Source organism: Rattus norvegicus, chromosome 5 (genome assembly GCF_021556685.1).
Source record: "Rattus norvegicus strain SHRSP/BbbUtx chromosome 5, alternate assembly SHRSP_T2T, whole genome shotgun sequence".
Taxonomy (NCBI): domain Eukaryota; kingdom Metazoa; phylum Chordata; class Mammalia; order Rodentia; family Muridae; genus Rattus; species Rattus norvegicus.
This window is the reverse complement of record NC_141538.1, coordinates 100,879,833-100,896,909: the sequence shown is the minus strand read 5'-3', so window position 1 is coordinate 100,896,909 and position 17,077 is coordinate 100,879,833. Positions and strand designations below refer to the sequence as shown.

The 17,077-nt window shown below is 41.1% G+C and overlaps 1 non-coding gene and 1 pseudogene across 1 annotated transcript; one reads left to right on the top strand and one right to left on the bottom strand.

Annotated features, from left to right (window-relative positions):
• Window positions 1-5,998: 5,998 nt before the first annotated feature.
• Window positions 5,999-6,139, bottom strand: LOC120103291 (small nucleolar RNA SNORA48). Its single transcript, XR_015621575.1, has one exon. It is a non-coding gene; the product is annotated as a small nucleolar RNA SNORA48 (small nucleolar RNA).
• A 149-nt stretch (window positions 6,140-6,288) lies between these two features.
• Hpf1-ps1 (histone PARylation factor 1, pseudogene 1) lies at window positions 6,289-16,183 on the top strand (annotated as a pseudogene).
• Window positions 16,184-17,077: the final 894 nt, after the last annotated feature.

The following is a 17,077-nucleotide window of genomic DNA, read 5'->3' as shown; positions in this document are numbered from 1 at the left end:
ACACGGAATTCAGATGAAGTTGCCAGATCTTCTGGAACTGCAGTAGCATGTGGCTATGAGCCTTCATGTAGGGACTAGGAACTGAACTTGTGTTTCTGGAAGGGCAAAAGTGCTTTTAATCAGTTAGCCATCTTTTTGGTTTTGTCAAAAAACACTTTTGGAAATACAACTTTTCAAAACTTCAAAAAATTCAGTTATTCTTTTAAGTTTCTATCAGATAAATAACTGCATTATCAAAGTAAAGGCGGATAAATATGCTTTGGCAGTAGACACTATTGTTTTGCGTTAATTTAACTTGCTGCTTTTTTTATTCCACAGTCATATTCTAATGCTCTGAGAATTGGAAACACAAAATCAGGCTTGAGTTCAAGCTTGGCTCTTGCTTTTCTGCCTGTCATATTTGCTTCTTTAGATTTGCTTACTTTCCTCACTATGCTTTAGACTTAGGACCAAACTTCTGGACCCCCAAATTTCCTGTTATCCTCTGCTTTGCAGTTGTGTGTTTCCAATCTCGAATAACATCAAAGACATCAGCCCCTCTTGCCAGATGCACTGAGTAAGAGATTCTCCTGTAATAACTGCTCAAAGATCCTTCTTACACAGAGTCCTCTATTTGTATTCTGATACGTGATTATTTCACTGCTTTTAAGCAGAATGTTAGGAAACACTCCCTCTTTAGATGGGACTGTGATGATATAGGCACACTTACCCTCATTGTTGTAAACTACCCCTTTATTAAGCTCTGTTGCTCAGTGTATGGGAATCTTCTGCATCTTTCCCAAGAGCACAATGAGACTGCTTCAGTTGGAAACATCAAATGTGATCTTGAATCTCAAAATCCTGTATATGTAATGCACATAATGATGTTCTGTGCTGTACTGAGCTGTTTTGGCCTCTTTAAAATTGACATTGGTCAGTCTAGTTTAGGCGAATCCCTTCAACTTCACCTTTTGTGATAGTCCCTGTTCACTATCCAAGCACCAGCTATAATGAAATCATTCTAATATCCCCATTCTTCAGGGGGGTGGTTTAAAACATGTGAAGAACTCACATTATTTGGAACCCTTTCCTTTCTTTCATCTTCTTCTCCATTTCCTTGAACAAAGTTCTCTACCACTCATTTAGACTAGAACAACTATCCTGAGTAGTCAGTCTCAGCTTTAATCTAAGCTGAGTAGTTACAAAGAAGTGTCACCATTTAGCCATTATCTCACAAGACAGCATGTACTGAATTGCCTGATTACTTGTTTTTCCATTGTTGCCCTCTGAGCACCACATAGTGGGTAGTTAATAAACCTATGGGGCTGGAGAGAGGGCTCAGCAGTTAAGAGCTCTGACAGCTCTTCCCGAGGTCCTGAGTTCAGTTCCCAGCATGCACATGGCTGCTCACAACCATCTGCAATGGGGTCTGATACCCTCTTTTGGTGTGTCTGAAGGGAGCAGCAGTGTACTCACATACATAAAATAAATAAATAAGTAAATCTTAAAAAATAAGCAAAACCCTCTGCTGCATGATTAAATACATAAAATAATAAGTTTTTAAAAAGCTTATTATCTTAATATTTCAAAGAGCTTTTATCAGCTAAGTAACTATATCATCAAAACAAAGACAAAGAAACATGTTTCAACAGTAGACTCTATTGTTTTTGGTTAAATTAAACTTTGTTAATCTTTTGAAGATAACAAAGCCCTTTTGAGGGCTTGGAAGTAGGAGGGATTTTTCAGTCCTGGTGGTACGGAGGCTTGGGCGAGTGTGGTCTTGGCAAACCACCTGCCTAGAAATCATACAACAAGAAGAAAATAGTTATGGTATCCTAAAATAAGCCTGGTTTGTTCAACTCTTTTAAAAACAAACATGTCTCTTTGATAAACAGATCCCTATTTATTAATACCTGAGTTTTAATATAGTTTGAAATAAAGTTATCAGGTGCTGTTCTTACTTGCAAATTTCCCATTCCCAGTAAGATTTGATAGGTGTAGTATACTGTGTGAAATGATTGCAAGAGTTCTTGAGATATAGTCTGGCAATAATTTCTTAGTCATGTGGTATGTTCTTGTTTATACTTGTGTGGACTAGATTGAATAGCAGTGATTTAGCATACAATCTTGCAATAGTGATTCACACATTGGGCGATGGAGCAGGTTTATTGAATGTGAACTCAGTTGATCTTGATTTCAAGCCTCTCCTCCACAGAAATCTAGGAACTTCTATTTCCCTGTGTTTTAAATATGTGATCACTTTATGGAAGTCTATATATGTCTGCTTTATAGACTGTAAAGTTTGTCTTGCCATCTTAGTAGTGCAATTGGGAAAACAGACAAACAAACAAACAAACAAACAAAAAACATAGTTTTAAGCCTCACATTCACTTTTTTGTTTTATACAATTTCACTTGTTGATTGGAACTTGTTTTCCTCTTTTCCCAGACAGCAGGAAGATGTACTAAGTACACACTGATGTCTTTGTTGTGACAGAAGGTCACCAGAGACTGTTTCAATAAGTCTTCCAAACAGAGATAAAGTTCGGAAAACCAATACCATTAAATACTCAAGCTTGCCTGCCAGTTAAATTACAGATGTTCTTGCTTGTTTGTTGAACCTGATGTCTGCTTGGATGTATTTTTTAGTTAGACCCTACGTTTCCCCCATTTGTTGTGCTAAAAAACAAACAAGAATAAAAACAAAAAAATTTACTAACAAGACTACTCACTAACATTTTAGTTTTTAGTTTTGTACCCTAGTAGAAGGGTACAAAAAAGTTCCTAATATTCTTTTGATATAAGTACTGCATTGTTCTAAGGCTTTGTTCTTTATTTTATTTTATTTTTTGGATTCTTGCAACAGTATATTTCTATGTAGCTTGGCCCGCCCTTCACCTGAAATTCTCCCATTTTAGCTTCTTGGATGCTGGTGTGATAGGTGTATTTTATCCTTACCTATTTATTCTATCTGAATTAAAGAAAAACAAAGACAAACAAACACCCTAACACTCACAGACTGGTGAGGCTCAGGGTAAGGAAACTCTCACTTCATCCCATTAATAGAGTCACCCTGAAGAAATAGCACAGGCTCATGTGACACGTGAGCAAGATTTTTTGGGTTTGGACACAACTTGATCCCGGCCAACTCCACATAGCTCCATGGCTCCCTCGCCACATGCCTCCTTGCAGAAGGAGGAAAACAGTACTTTAAACTCCTCAGCTAAAGCCACAAGGGCTGTATGAAAGAGAGCTGACAACGTGCACTTAAAAGAAACCAAAGTGTTAGTGTTAAAAGGCTTACATCGTAGTGGAGGCACTAGCCTTGTGCTAGGAATCACATGTTGATGATGCCCTTTTCAAAATTTTAGGATTTGAGACAAGATCTACTCTTGGTGCGAGAGTTTGTTATCTAAAGGGACACAACTTATAGAATATATAAGAACATATATATATATATATATATATATATATATATATATATATGGGTTATTATAAAATGACTGGAAGTTCTGAGCGTCAGGCAGTTGTGTAGTCTGTCAGGCTAGATGTCTGCAGTTTCAATATGCAGTTGGAATCCTGGAGAGCAGCTGATCTTCAGTCAATACTGGAATTCACAGTAAGTTGGTTCTAATATCACCAAGGGAACGCTTCAGCTGCAGGGGAGGTGGACTGGCCAGTGAGAGGGAGAGCAAGCAGGCAGAAAGGGTGGTCTTGTCCATGTCCTCTCATGAGGGCTGCTACCAGAGATGCTGTCTAGATTTAAGGTGGGAAAATTTCTTTCAGGTGTGTTCAGCCACTCGCTTTTCATTTGAGTTCAGATGCAGTCAAGTTGACAAGCAAGTTTAGCAATCACATTGAGGCCAGGCCGAGGGACATAGTGAAGCACCATTGCAAAGAAACAAAACAATAACTACACCAACAGACAAGCAAAACCAACCCCCAAAAAGAAATTATAAAACCCTAAACAGAAATGTCTCCATTTGACCAATCCCCAATGTTCTGAAATAGTTGCTATGTATAAATAATAGTTAAATTTCATTTATTTCATTCTTTCTTGGCTGTTGTAGACTGATCATCTCTGTGCTTATTTTAGGAAATGTATTGAAAAACTGTTAAGTACTTGAAGCAAATCTATCTATGTGCATTAGTGGTACTTGCTCAGAATTCTTTTTCCTAGTGAGTATCCATTTTCTCTTATCTCACCCCTCCTCTGGGGAACCAAATCCAATGAGAGTTTGTTTAGATTTTTTCCTTACTTATATATAAAATAATTAGAAGAAAAAATGTATAGCAAATGAATGGGTACTTAGGAAATGAAACAAACAGTGGTAAGGATTGTAATTGCATTTAATTGTCTATTTTGTGGAGCTTTATCATGTCAGTATTTAAATACTCTTGAGAAATGTTGAACAAAACATAATTACATGCATACTCACAGAGAGAAACCTCTGTTTTCTGTCTAATTGAAAAAATATATCTTCAGAGGGACGTGTTGATACTAAAATATACAGTAAAGTCAACCATGAAAAATACACTTACATAAATTCAAATAATAAAAAAGATGCTTTCTCGAATAGAAAAAGAAATACAAGTATAATTTTATAGGTGGGCAAAAGGGAGCAAACAGCTATGAATAGCTCTCAGTACTCCTCAGCAGGAAGGACTAAAGTAGCTTCTTATTTGGAAAACAGTTACTCTCCTTGATAATGAAACTCCTAATATTTTGGACCATTTTTTTTTTGTTTTTTGCAGTTCAAGAGCTTGAAACAAAGTCCTTGAGTGTGCCAGGCAAAACCTCTACCATTGAGCTGCACCCTTAAACCCTCAAAGCTGATTTTTTACAGACAGGAAATAATTTATTAAAAAATATATTAAAGAACTGGAAAGTTAGGGTTATGTAACTAAGGTTTTATATAGTTAAAGCACACACCAGTAATAATATATGAGAGCCTACAATATTCCTAAATTGGCTGTCTGAACATGCTTCAGTGTCTGAAAGACAGTAAGCTTCCTGTGACAGTAGTACCTTTGTGATGATTTAACTTGGGGGTTCTTCAACAGAATCCATATTTTCCTCCCAGTTCTTCTCTGAGGAAGGGCTGTCTTTGGAGGCCTCAGACAATCCATACCACCTTCTCAAACACTGGCCAGTGCACCATCTCTCCCTTATTTGCACCACCAGGATGAGCTCCCATCGCTGCTGAGGCTAGGGTTGGTTTCTCTGCTCTCTAGCCAGTTTACAGACATCCATGCCTCCAGAGCCAGTGCCACTGTGCTGCCCTGTCAAAGAGTTGAGCCCACTTTCCCAAGTGCAGCTCTCTAGCTTTCACTCTCAGGCCTGTTTGTCCACACCACTGCCATAGGGACAGCTCTACTGTGCTGCCTGCGTGAGGGGCAGGGCCTGTTTTTCTGAGTGGTATCACTGGTGAGAAGTGAGACCAGCTCCCTAGAACATTACAACAAGTGAGGGGGGTGGCCAGTTCTACACAGTCCCTGGACATCCACATGTTCTTTAGTGGTAATATGAGCTACAGACATCAATGCTAACCTCTGCTGCTGTATAACCATGAACCTGAATATGGCTCTAAGCAGCCACTTGGACTGGAATCTCACCATGGCACCAGGGGGTGAGGCTGGCCACTCACAACAGGTTATTCCTTTCTACCTTCACAATGCTCAAGGTGTTCTACTCCCATTTCTCTCCCATCTGTCTACCACAGATGAGGCCACTCACCACAGCGGGGTTATGTGATTTGTGGGCCCTTGAGTGACATCCTCTATCATGCTACTTGGCACGCCGGCAAGCAGGTACAAAAGTGCAGGTCTCTGTTCGTTTTTCTCCTTCCTCACAGGGCTGAGTGGTGGTAGGCAGGGCTCTGTATGTCTACGACCCACTTATGCCATGGCGTGGAGGGCAAGTCTTTCCTTACCCTCACCATGTGGCATGTAGGAACAGAAGGTCTTTGTCTCCTATCTTCCTCCTCCACACTGAGCTTCCAGATTATTTAATTTAATTTTTCTGTGTTCTATGCATAAAACAGCTTTGGCCACGAAGCCAGGCGTAGAGCTGGGATGAACAGGGGGCCACCACTTGCTTTGCCTCTGACTGTTATAAAAACACCACCAAAGAGGTGTGTCTTTGGCCATTGCAAGAGGAAAGGTGGGACATATATAGTTCCATGGGTGACATTTAACCACCTAGTTGTTGGTTCTATACAGGCCTTGGTGATTCTACTAATGTAGCCTGTTAGTGCAGTCTTTCTCAGTAGACATGGCAGCAGCAGAGGTGACCCAGGAGTGAGAAGACATGAGGATGGCCTACTGGGATATCTGCAACTCCATCAGGTCAGTGCTCAGAATTCCATCCAACCCAAGGGAAGTGGGAAGGTAGAACACAGTTTGGCCCACCGTCATATTCAAGTTAGCATAGGCTGAACCACAGCAGTGTTGCTGCTCCTGTGGATCCCCAGAAGCTTAGTATTCACCAATGTTTACAACTCAGCCTTCCGCCCAACATTAAATACAAACTGGACTTAGTGCCTGCTAAACCCCATCTGGAAGAGAGTTAAAAGTTTTATGATATTTTCATGAAAACTTACCTATCAGAACCAATTCCTGTGTGAGAGAGATACAGGCAGATACAGGAGAACTGAAATGTGGTAAAGGAAGTTTTCAAGTATTTAATAGAAAGCCAACTGGTACATATGCAAAGTCCTCTCAAATGACAACGTAAACATCCCCTGAAATTATAGAGTATGTGGGTCACAGAATATTGTCTGTCGTTAGTTAGAATTCATAAGTTTTTTTTTTATTAACTTGAATATTTCTTATATACATTTCGAGTGTTATTCCCTTTCCCGGTTTCCGGGCAAAAATCCCCCTCCCCCTCCCCTCTCCCCTTCCTTTTGGTATTCCCCTCCCAACCCTCCCCCCATTGCCGCCCTCCCCCCAACAGTCTAGTTCACTGGGGGTTCAGTCTTAGCAGGACCCAGGGCTTCCCCTTCCACTGGTGCTCTTACTAAGACGTTCATTGCTACCTATGGGGTCAGAGTCCAGGGTCAGTCCATGTATAGTCATTAGTTAGTGGCTTAGTCCCTGGAAGCTCTGGTTGCTTGGCATTGTTGTACAGAATTCATAAGTTTTTAAGAGGATCTGAGAGAATGGGCCACGTTGCTCAAGCATAGCCAATGAACACAGGCAATCCAACCCCTTAGCTATAGTTAGAACCTAAAAGAATACTGACTTAAATGTATTTAAGGAGGGCTGCTGTCACTTCACTTGCTATAACTGCCCATTACTGATGTCAAGAAAAAGTTTAAATAAATAAACAATAGTCAGTTGGGGTTGCAGTGTCCTGCTAGCTACCTAAAAGGAAGATCAAACCAGTTCCATGCCACTTAGGCTGTTTGGCATTAGAAATCACTAAGAAGCTAGGATCAACCGGAAGAAACCTTTTCTTGGAGAGAGCTCACTGTTTTTTGCAAAATTTGACTGCAATTTTCCCTTTCCCTAGCAGCAGAAACTGGTTCTCACTCTTTCTCTCCTTGGTCCTAGCAATGGGGGGGTGGGAGTGAAACTTTATTTTATTTCCTGTTTTGCTTGCTTATCCTATGAAGTGGGATTGTGACCTTTTATCATCCAGGGTAGGGAGGAGTTTAGGATTCAAACTCAGAACCTACATGGCTAGCTACTTCTGTATATGCTGCAACCTAGAGCAGAGGCCATGGAATGGAAATCAAATGATGGTGAAGGGTATTTTGCTGAAAGCAACATTATTTGCCATACATCTACTGAGTTGTTCCTGAATCTAAGGAAGAACAAGTGCAATTTGTTTGCCTTGGAAATAGGCAGCTGTTCAGTGTGGAGAAGTAGAGACACCTTACGGCATTTGGACACCATGGGACCTGACATTTTCAGGCCTCATTAATCTTCACTTAAGTTCTGTAATTCCAGCAGGCATGATAGGCCTGCTTAAATACCTCAACACTGTATAGACAGCGTCAGTTTCTTTTCTGGAGCTAATTTATACATTCTAATACTTAACCCTGCTGCTCTTTGCTTGGAGACCAGCATTTTGTGGAAGATGGGAATGCAGAACAGCTCGGTTCTCAGAGAAACGACATGGCATTCTTCCGGAACCCAGTGAACTCTCACATTTACTTGGTGTCTTAATTAGGGTTTCTATTGCTGTGACAAAACCACCATGACCAAAAAGGCATGTGGAGAAGGAAAGGGTTTATTCAGCTTACACTTCCAGAACATAGTTCATCATTGGAGAAAGTCAGGACAGGAACTCTAGCAGAGCTGGAACCTGGAGGCAGGAGCTGATGCAGAGGTCATGAAGGGGTGCTGTTTGCTGGCTTGTTCTTCATGGCTTACTCACCTTGCTTTCTTTTACATCAGTCTAGGAATGGTACTACCTACCATGGCCTGGGTCTTCTCCCATTGAGAAAATGCCTAACAGTTGGATTTCATAGAGTCATTTTCTCTTTGATGACTCTAGCTTGTGTCAAGTTGACACACAAACCAGCCAGTACACTTGGTATCTAGACTTTGTTCCTTAATTAAGTAAGAGGTTACTCCAAAAAGAAGACCCACTATCTGTGATGAATTGCAGTTACTAACAAACCAATTTGGTTTATCTTCAATAATTGCAAAAATTGACAGTGATTATAAAAATACTTTAAGGAGTAAAACTTTCATATCAAGTATTTGCAAGTTAAAGCAACATAATATTTTGAATATATTTATACATCTAACCTGGGTTTAACATCTGCTTTCATAATAAGTTAATTTGACCAGACTCAAAACGGATTTCCCATAAAAGACAAAGATAAGGCATAATTTACTGAAGCAAGATAATACTAGACTTAAAATACACATCTTCTATCCACTTGCAGTTTCCAGAATCCATCAAGAACACCCAAGTCTAAACATCCAGAGCTTGCTTGACCTTAATAGAAAGTTGCCTGATTCCTTTAAGAATGATGGGTCTGGGCGATGGCTGGATGGTCTGCAGTGTTGGGAAATGCTGGCTGGCTGGGGTGGGGCCACAGATTATTTTTTTTTTTTTTTATTAACTTGAGTATTTCTTATATACATTTCGAGTGTTATTCCCTTTCCCGGTTTCCGGGCAAACATCCCCCTCCCCCCTCCCCTTCCTTATGGGTGTTCCCCTCCCAACCCTCCCACCATTGCCGCCCTCCCCCCATAGACTAGTTCACTGGGGGTTCAGTCTTAGCAGGACCCAGGGCTTCCCCTTCCACTGGTGCTCTTACTAGGATATTCATTGCTACCTATGGGGTCAGAGTCCAGGGTCAGTCCATGTATAGTCTTTAGGTAGTGGCTTAGTCCCTGGAAGCTCTGGTTGCTTGGCATTGTTGTACTTTTGGGGTCTCGAGCCCCTTCAAGCTCTTCCAGTTCTTTCTCTGATTCCTTCAATAGGGGACCTATTCTCGGTTCAGTGGTTTGCTGCTGGCATTCGCCTCTGTATTTGCTGTATTCTGGCTGTGTCTCTCAGGAGCGATCTACATCCGGCTCCTGTCGGTCTGCACTTCTTTGCTTCATCCATCTAGTCCAATTGGGTGGCTGTATATGTATGGGCCAAATGTGGGACAGGCTCTGAATGGGTGTTCCTTCAGTCTCTGTTTTAATCTTTGCCTCTCCCTTCCCTGCCAAGGGTATTCTTTTTCCTCATTTAAAGAAGGAGTGAAGCATTCACATTTTGATCATCCGTCTTGAGTTTCGTTTGTTCTAGGGATCTAGGGTAATTCAAGCATTTGGGCTAATAGCCACTTATCAATGAGTGCATACCATGTATGTCTTTCTGTGATTGGGTTAGTTCACTCAGGATGATATTTTCCAGTTCCAACCATTTGCCTACGAATTTCATAAACTCGTTGTTTTTGATAGCTGAGTAGTATTCCATTGTGTAGATGTACCACATTTTCTGTATCCATTCCTCTGTTGAAGGGCATCTGGGTTCTTTCCATTTTCTGGCTATTATAAATAAGGCTGCGATGAACATAGTGGAGCACGTGTCTCTTTTATATGTTGAGGCATCTTTTGGGTATATGCCCAAGAGAGGTATAGCTGGATCCTCAGGCAGTTCAATGTCCAATTTTCTGAGGAACCTCCAGACTGATTTCCAGAATGGTTTTACCAGTCTGCAATCCCACCAACAATGGAGGAGTGTTCCTCTTTCTCCACAACCTCGCCAGCATCTGCTGTCACCTGAGTTTTTGATCTTAGCCAATCGCACTGGTGTGAGGTGAAATCTCAGGGTTGTTTTGATTTGCATTTCCCTTATGACTAAAGATGTTGAACATTTCTTTAGGTGTTTCTCAGCCATTCGGCATTCCTCAGCTGTGAATTCTTTGTTTAGCTCTGAACCCCATTTTTTAATAGGGTTATTTGTTTCCCTGCGGTCTAACTTCTTGAGTTCTTTGTATATTTTGGATATAAGGCCTCTATCTGTTGTAGGGTTGGTAAAGATCTTTTCCCAATCTGTTGGTTGCCGTTTTGTCCTAACCACAGTGTCCTTTGCCTTACAGAAGCTTTGCAGTTTTATGAGATCCCATTTGTCAATTCTTGATCTTAGAGCATAAGCCATTGGTGTTTTGTTCAGGAAATTTTTTCCAGTGCCCATGTGTTCCAGATGCTTCCCTAGTTTTTCTTCTATTAGTTTGAGTGTGTCTGGTTTGATGTGGAGGTCCTTGATCCACTTCGACTTAAGCTTTGTACAGGGTGATAAGCATGGATCGATCTGCATTCTTCTACATGTTGCCCTCCAGTTGAACCAGCACCATTTGCTGAAAATGCTATCTTTTTTCCATTGGATGGTTTTGGCTCCTTTGTCAAAAATCAAGTGACCATAGGTGTGTGGGTTCATTTCTGGGTCTTCAATTCTATTCCATTGGTCTATCTGTCTGTCTCTGTACCAATACCATGCAGTTTTTATCACTATTGCTCTGTAATACTGCTTGAGTTCAGGGATAGTGATTCCCCCTGAAGTCCTTTTATTGTTGAGGATAGCTTTAGCTATCCTGGGTTTTTTGTTATTCCAGATGAATTTGCAAATTGTTCTGTCTAACTCTTTGAAGAATTGGATTGGTATTTTGATGGGGATTGCATTGAATCTGTAGATTGCTTTTGGTAAAATGGCCATTTTTACTATATTAATCCTGCCAATCCATGAGCATGGGAGATCTTTCCATCTTCTGAGGTCTTCTTCAATTTCTTTCTTCAGTGACTTGAAGTTCTTATTGTACAGATCTTTTACTTGCTTGGTTAAAGTCACACCGAGGTACTTTATATTATTTGGGTCTATTATGAAGGGTGTCGTTTCCCTAATTTCTTTCTCGGCTTGTTTCTCTTTTGTATAGAGGAAGGCAACTGATTTATTTGAGTTAATTTTATACCCAGCCACTTTGCTGAAGTTGTTTATCAGCTTTAGTAGTTCTCTGGTGGAACTTTTGGGATCACTTAAATATACTATCATATCATCTGCAAATAGTGATATTTTGACCTCTTCTTTTCCGATCTGTATCCCTTTGATCTCCTTTTGTTGTCTGATTGCTCTGGCTAGAACTTCAAGAACTATATTGAATAAGTAGGGAGAGAGTGGGCAGCCTTGTCTAGTCCCTGATTTTAGTGGGATTGCTTCAAGTTTCTCTCCATTTAGTTTAATGTTAGCAACTGGTTTGCTGTATATGGCTTTTACTATGTTTAGGTATGGGCCTTGAATTCCTATTCTTTCCAGGACTTTTATCATGAAGGGGTGTTGAATTTTGTCAAATGCTTTCTCAGCATCTAATGAAATGATCATGTGGTTCTGTTCTTTCAGTTTGTTTATATAATGGATCACGTTGATGGTTTTCCGTATATTAAACCATCCCTGCATGCCTGGGATGAAGCCTACTTGATCATGGTGGATGATTGTTTTGATGTGCTCTTGAATTCGGTTTGCCAGAATTTTATTGAGTATTTTTGCGTCGATATTCATAAGGGAAATTGGTCTGAAGTTCTCTTTCTTTGTTGTGTCTTTGTGTGGTTTAGGTATAAGAGTAATTGTAGATTCGTAGAAGGAATTCGGTAGGGCTCCATCTGTTTCAATTTTGTGGAATAGTTTGGATAATATTGGTATGAGGTCTTCTATGAAGGTTTGATAGAATTCTGCACTAAACCCATCTGGACCTGGGCTCTTTTTGGTTGGGAGACCTTTAATGACTGCTTCTATTTCCTTAGGAGTTATGGGGTTGTTTAACTGGTTTATCTGTTCCTGATTTAACTTTGATACCTGGTATCTGTCTAGGAAATAGTCCATTTCCTGAAGATTTTCAAATTTTGTTGAATATAGGTTTTTATAGTAAGATCTGATGATTTTTTGAATTTCCTCTGAATCTGTAGTTATGTCTCCCTTTTCATTTCTGATTTTGTTAATTTGGACGCACTCTCTGTGTCCTCTCGTTAGTCTGGCTAAGGGTTTATCTATCTTGTTGATTTTCTCAAAGAACCAACTTTTGGTCCTGTTGATTCTTTCTATGGTCCTTTTTGTTTCTACTTGGTTGATTTCAGCTCTGAGTTTGATTATTTCCTGCCTTCTACTCCTCCTGGGTGTATTTGCTTCTTTTTGTTCTAGAGCTTTTAGGTGTGCTGTCAAGCTGCTGACATATGCTCTCTCCTGTTTCTTTCTGCAGGCACTCAGCGCTATTAGTTTTCCTCTTAGCACAGCTTTCATTGTGTCCCATAAGTTTGAGTATGTTGTATCTTCATTTTCATTAAATTCTAAGAAGTTTTTAATTTCTTTCTTTATTTCTTCCTTGACCAGGTTATCATTGAGTAGAGCATTGTTCAATTTCCACGTATATGTGGGCATTCTTCCCTTATTGTTATTGAAGACCAGTTTTAGGCCGTGGTGGTCCGATAGCACGCATGGGATTATTTCTATCTTTCTGTACCTGTTGAGGCCCGTTTTTTGACCAATTATATGGTCAATTTTGGAGAAAGTACCATGAGGAGCTGAGAAGAAGGTATATCCTTTTGCTTTAGGATAGAATGTTCTATAAATATCCGTTAAGTCCATTTGGCTCATGACTTCTCTTAGTCTGTCGACATCACTGTTTAATTTCTGTTTCCATGATCTGTCCATTGATGAGAGTGGGGTGTTGAAATCTCCCACTATTATTGTGTGAGGTGCAATGTGTGTTTTGAGCTTTAGTAAGGTTTCTTTTACGTATGTAGGTGCCCTTGTATTTGGGGCATAGATATTTAGGATTGAGAGTTCATCTTGGTGGATTTTTCCTTTGATGAATATGAAGTGTCCTTCCTTATCTTTTTTGATGACTTTTAGTTGGAAATTGATTTTATTTGATATTAGAATGGCTACTCCAGCTTGCTTCTTCTGACCATTTGCTTGGAAAGTTGTTTTCCAGCCTTTCACTCTGAGGTAGTGTCTGTCTTTGTCTCTGAGGTGTGTTTCCTGTAGGCAGCAGAATGCAGGGTCCTCGTTGCGTATCCAGTTTGTTAATCTATGTCTTTTTATTGGGGAGTTGAGGCCATTGATATTGAGAGATATTAAGGAATAGTGATTATTGTTTCCCTTTATATTCATATTTGGATGTGAGGTTATGTTTGTGTGCTTTCATTCTCTTTGTTTTGTTGCCAAGACGATTAGTTTCTTGCTTCTTCTAGGGTATAGCTTGCCTCCTTATGGTGGGCTTTACCATTTATTATCCTTTGTAGTGCTGGATTTGTAGAAAGATATTGTGTAAATTTGGTTTTGTCATGGAATATCTTGGTTTCTCCATCAATGTTAATTGAGAGTTTTGCTGGATACAGTAACCTGGGCTGGCATTTGTGTTCTCTTAGGGTCTGTATGACATCAGTCCAGGATCTTCTGGCCTTCATAGTTTCTGGCGAGAAGTCTGGTGTGATTCTGATAGGTCTCCCTTTATATGTTACTTGACCTTTTTCCCTTACTGCTTTTAATATTCTTTCTTTATTTTGTGCGTTTGGTGTTTTGACAATTATGTGACGGGAGGTGTTTCTTTTCTGGTCCAATCTATTTGGAGTTCTGTAGGCTTCTTGTATGCCTATGGGTATCTCTTTTTTTAGGTTAGGGAAGTTTTCTTCTATGATTTTGTTGAAGATATTTACTGGTCCTTTGAGCTGGGAGTCTTCACTCTCTTCTATACCTATTATCCTTAGGTTTGATCTTCTCATTGAGTCCTGGATTTCCTGTATGTTTTGGACCAGTAGCTTTTTCCGCTTTACATTATCTTTGACAGTTGAGTCAATGATTTCTATGGAATCTTCCGCTCCTGAGATTCTCTCTTCCATCTCTTGTATTCTGTTGGTGAAGCTTGTATCTACAGCTCCTTGTCTCTTCTTTTGGTTTTCTATATCCAGGGTTGTTTCCATGTGTTCTTTCTTGATTGCTTCTATTTCCATTTTTAATTCCTTCATCTGTTTGATTGTGTTTTCCTGGAATTCTTTCAGGGATTTTTGCCATTCCTCTCTGTAGGCCTCTACTTGTTTATTAATGATTTCCTGTGTTTCCCTAAGTGTGTTCATGTCTTTCTTGAAGTCCTCCAGCATCATGATCAAATATGATTTTGAAACTAGATCTTGCTTTTCTGGTGTGTTTGGATATTCCATGTTTGTTTTGGCGGGAGAATTGGGCTCCGATGATGGCATGCAGTCTTGGTTTCTGTTGCTTGGGTTCCTGCGCTTGCCTCTCGCCATCAGATTATCTCTAGTGTTACTTTGTTCTGCTATTTCTGACAGTGGCTAGACTGACCTATAAGCCTGTGTGTCAGGAGTGCTGTAGACCTGTTTTCCTCTCTTTCAGTCAGTTATGGGGACAGTGTGTTCTGCTTTCCGGCGTGTAGTTTTTCCTCTCTACAGGTCTTCAGCTGTTCTTGTGGGCCTGTGTCTTGAGTTCACCAGGCAGCTTTCTTGCAGCAGAAAATTTGGTCTTACCTGTGGTCCCGAGGCTCAGGTTCGCTCGTGGGTTGCTGCCCAGGGGCTCTCTGCAGAGGCAGCAACCAGGAAGACCTGTGCCGCCCCTTCCGGGAGCTTCAGTGCACCAGGGTTCCAGATGGTCTTTGGCTTTTTCCTCTGGCGTCCGAGATGTGTGTGCAGGGAGCAGTCTCTTCTGGTTTCCCAGGCTTGTCTGCCTCTCTGAAGGTTTAGCTCTCCCTCCCACGGGATTTGGGTGCAGAGAACTGTTTATCCGGTCTGTTTCTTTCAGGTTCAGGCGGCGGTGTCTCAGGCGCAGAAGTCCTGCCGCTCCTGGGCCCTCCCCCACGGGAGCCCAGAGGCCTTATACAGTTTCCTCTTGGGCCAGGGATGTGGGCAGGGGTGAGCAGTGTTGGTGGTCTCTTCCGCTCTGCAGCCTCAGGAGTGCCCACCTGACCAGGCGGTTGGGTCTCTCTCTCACCGGGTCTGGGAGCAGAGAGCTGCTGCGGGCCGGGATCCGCGGGTGTGGGACTTCCGGTAAACACAGACCGTGCCTCCTAGAGAAATTCTGCTTCCGTGTCCCAAGCTCACCAGGCAGCTTTCTTGCAGCAGAAAGTTTGGTCTTACCTGTGGTCCCGAGGCTCAGGTTCGCTCGTGGGGTGCTGCCCAGGGGCTCTCTGCAGCGGCAGCAACCAGGGAGCCACAGATTATTTTTAATGAAAAAAGTAACTCAAGTAACAGATAGAATGAAAACTAGCATCTTGAAAAACATAGATGAAAAACTCACAGAAGCAGCCAGAAAACTAGGATACTCACTGGAACAGAGAACTGTGAAAATGAGACAGAGAAATAAGAAGGTTGTGTCAAAGACTTTTCAGGGAGCAGGCTTTGTTGTTCCGAAGATAAAAACGAAGTTGGTTATAGAACGTGTCCTGAAACGGATGCTGGCCTGAAGAGAATCTGCAAGGCAATTGTCTTGCTGCAAGTGATGAGGAGGGACTGAAAGCATTTGCTCCCATTCATGAGGTGATGACTTTTGGGCTAACGATGAGTGTGATTATGACATGGGGCTGGGATTAGGAATGGACCTCTTTTGCTTTGGTTCTCAATATTTTCACAAAGTTGCTGGTCAGCTTTTACCTCTTGCATATAATCTATTGAAGAGGGATCTGGTTGCACAAATGATTGAAGCTCATCTGGCAAGCAGAAGTGAGGAGAACGTAGAGCAGCTCACAGAATAATCAAGCTGCCCTGTTGGTGCAGTGTTTTCAAGTGGGACGAGCAGATGGGGCTTTGTTTTTAGGGATGGAGAAATAATGGAAACTTTATTTTAAAAAAAGAATGATGGGTCCCTCCTAAATCGCCCACGCTTAGGGGATTGAGTAAGGGAAAGGAACAGCTCAAGGTCAGTCTCAGGCATGCAGAGAATTGTAGGCTAGCTGGAGCCACACAAGACTATTTCAATAAAACGATACAATGCAAAATAAACCAATCAACCAACCGACCAACCAACCAACCAACCAACCACGACAAAACAACAAACAAAACCAAAGGGAATGCTGCATGTGTTCTGTTGCTAGAGTACTTGCCTAGCATGCAGTTAGCCCAGGGTTTGATGTACTACACATATTGGGCATTCTGACACATGCTCATTATCCTAGTATTCTCCTAGGTGGAGAAAGAATTATTAGCTAAAGGTCATTCTTAGTCACATAGCAGTTCAGAATCATCTTTAAGTACACAATGTGTTCAAGACCAGTCTGGGCTGTCAAAGAGCCTGTCATTAAAAAAAAAAAAAATAAAGTGAGGCTAAAGCTCTGCCAGTATAACCCGTTCTTACTATTATGGTTCTACTATTTCACACATGCATCCACAGACGTGTATGCACAGTGCTGGCAGTTTGTCTTTGCTGTATTTTCGAACCTTTTTTTTGAGATCGATGGCAGTCCTGCACAGGTTGTTCTAATTATGTCATCGACGTCAGCAAAATACTGACTCCAGCGGAATAGCACCCATTGGCCAGAAGGTGGCAGTGTCAGACCATTTTGGATTAGCAAATTACAGCAGCCCTCTGATTGCACGTTAAGACATTCATGCAAGGGACCATCCGAAAGATGGCTTTAAATGATTTATTT